General features: G+C 35.7%; 1 non-coding gene across 1 annotated transcript; it reads right to left on the bottom strand.

Moving 5' to 3' along the window:
* Positions 1-1498: 1498 nt before the first annotated feature.
* LOC128778515 (U6 spliceosomal RNA) lies at positions 1499-1605 on the bottom strand. The gene has a single exon (XR_008424081.1). It is a non-coding gene; the product is annotated as a U6 spliceosomal RNA (small nuclear RNA).
* Positions 1606-2836: the final 1231 nt, after the last annotated feature.

The following is a 2836-nucleotide window of genomic DNA, read 5'->3' as shown; positions in this document are numbered from 1 at the left end:
CAAAGGTATAGTTTTAGACATGTTAAACTTGAGGTTCCTATTGTGGATCCAAGAGAATAAATTAAGGACACAGATGGATATGAGAGTTTTAAGTTCAGAAGAAAGCCAAGGTGAAATAAATTAAAATGTGAGTCATCAGTATAAAGAATGCATATAAACAGTGAGATAGACTAAGTTCATGTAGAGATTGAGTGTAGATAGGTGAAAGAAGCTATCCATAGATGATAGAGACCCTTGTGACGCTATCATTTAGAGATTCAGCAAAGAAGATACTGAAGTAGGAAGTAGGAGTGAAATAGGTAAAAAGAAAGAATATGCTATCATATAAATTAAATGACATGATTTCTAGAAGAGTGATCATCTACAGAAAAATACTAGTTAATAGGTAGAATAATATACAACTTAAAAATTTATTTCTTCAGGTCAAAGTCATTACTGACCTCAACAAGAGTGGATTTGATGATTAGAGTAGTTTGGAAAAAGAATGGAAAGATAATACATAGAGAAAATGTTATAATGTATAAAGAGGCAAATAAACAGGGTGCTGAGAGGATGTAAAATCAAGAGATTATTGTTAAATGCAGAATTATCATAAAAGTTTTGCTTGATAATGGAAATGATACAGTGAAAGAGATATTGAGAAAGAGGAGACAAGGACAGGAATAATATTCTAGAGTGAGCAGGAAGGAATGGTACAAACAAGTGGAGAGAGAACAATTCATTATTGCAGGAGGGAGCAGAGTGGGACAGGATACTTTAGTATTTTTGTAAGGGGGAAATTCAAACGGTGGATTGGAATCTAAAATGGTTAAGGAGGGAAGTAAGGATACAATGGAGAATGTTCAGCAGATCAGAACTGTTTGCAGATGAGGGATTATTTGGGAGAAATGAGATTTCAGAAGGGTAGTAAGAAAACAAAAAGACTTCAGAGAGGTGGAGCTATTGGTAATGGAAGGGTATAGAATATAGCTTATTTTTCAACTCTAACTTACTGTTAGAATCACTCAGGAAATTTGTTTGTTTATTTGTCTACCCATTTATGTATTCTATCTTTCTTGTGTTCCTTCCTTCCTTTCTTTATTATAAGAAACATTGTTTCTGGGCCCAGTTCCATGTAATGATGACATTAATTGATCTGGGCTTTGGAAACGGAACACTGAAATTTACAATGGCTCTGGGGTACGGGTGATAGTGGAAAACCATTGATCTGCAACCTTAACTGTACATTGGAGTCATCTGAAGTGAGAATATTGAGGTATTACTTTGCATTGTCTCTTTGACTTTGAAATCATAAATAAAAGTGATAGGAAGAGAAAGTGTAAGGAAGTATTTGAGCAAGGTGCTAAAATCTTGAAGAAATGAGATCAATCTGTAGATGGCAGCAACAGGTTAGGGAAGCATATGGTGCAGTCTGATGCTAAGATCTGGGGGGTTTCATTAGAGAGAAGGGGTGAGTGTTTTTTTTTTTTTTTTTTTTAAGAAATTTTTCAAAGTTTTTAAAAATATGGAACGCTTCACGAATTTGCGTGTCATCCTTGCGCAGGGGCCATGCTAATCTTCTCTGTATCGTTCCAATTTTAGTATATGTGCTGCCGAAGCGAGCACAGGGGTGAGTGTTTGAATGCAGCAATCTGAGGCAAGATGATCTGTTACTCCACTTCCAGATCTAGGATATGGCAGTTCAAACAATAGCCAGTTGAGAGACTTTCAGGGAATCCCAAGGGAAAGCTAGATATCTCTTAGTGTAAGAAGGTGAAAAAAATGTTAAGAGAAGTACTTTAGCTTTCTTGGGATTTAACAACCAAACACTACAGTTCTCAATGAATGTTGAGTGAACGAGTACTTTTTATTTAGATCAGTGTTTGTGTGCAACAGTGAACGCATTATGCTGGATAAAAAAATAATTATTTGAATATCTCTTTACCTTATCTATTTAATCAGAATCTATATTGTGGAATATCAACAGAAATAATATTCTTTGTTCTGAGTTCATGCTAAGGAGGTCATCTATTACTAATGGCAGGTTTACATGAAGATGTTGTCTCTGTTATTTGAATATTATATGGATAATTTTTTGAATATACAAAAGGCCAATGGCCAGAGTTATACACTTTGACAATATAACTGACCCAGAAACTCTGCAGCAACTGTCCTGGGATGCCAAACCACATCTCTGTAGCAATCAGCCCAAACTGGTCAGGACTTGGACAATCATTTTAACTTCCCGATATTTTGACCTTGCTTCCAGCTGAGAATCAGCTGGAGAAAGCCAAATATGTTTCCCAAACCATTCACATGAGATGTTTGGCTTTTAAATATTAAAAAAAAATTAATGTTTATTTGTTTTTGAGAGAGAGAGACAGAGTGCAAGTTGGGGAGGGGCAGAGAAAGAGAGGGAGACACAGAATCCAAAGCAGGCTCCAGGCTCTGAGCTGTCAGCACAGAGCCACACAGGCACCCTAAGGTACTTGGCTTTTAGCTGGCCTACCTTCAGCTACTCCATGCCAACAACTTCCAATCTGAGCATACCTGAAGTCCTCTTTTTTTCAATATAAAGTTTTCAATATAAAGTTTTCTCATTCCCCTGCCTATCTTTGAGTCTTTTTTAAATACAACTGATGATGATTGAATTCCTTGCTCTTGCAAGCTCTGAATAGCCTCTGTTCTCATTTGAGTGGTCTTTCTTTCTTTTCATATGTGAATGGCTAATAAGAACATATATAGGGGTAATAATAATAGAGTCCATGGAGCCACTAAAGCATATAAAAAAATAAGTATTTTAATGAAATATTCTAATGGAGGCAGTTCATTTCATTTTATTGTTTAGAAATATTGA

The sequence above is a fragment of the Panthera pardus genome, unplaced genomic scaffold (genome assembly GCF_024362965.1).
Source record: "Panthera pardus isolate Hobbes unplaced genomic scaffold, ASM2436296v1 HiC_scaffold_2, whole genome shotgun sequence".
In the NCBI taxonomy this organism is placed as follows: domain Eukaryota; kingdom Metazoa; phylum Chordata; class Mammalia; order Carnivora; family Felidae; genus Panthera; species Panthera pardus.
Note: the sequence above shows the minus strand (reverse complement) of the source record. Positions and strands in the feature narration are given on the sequence as shown.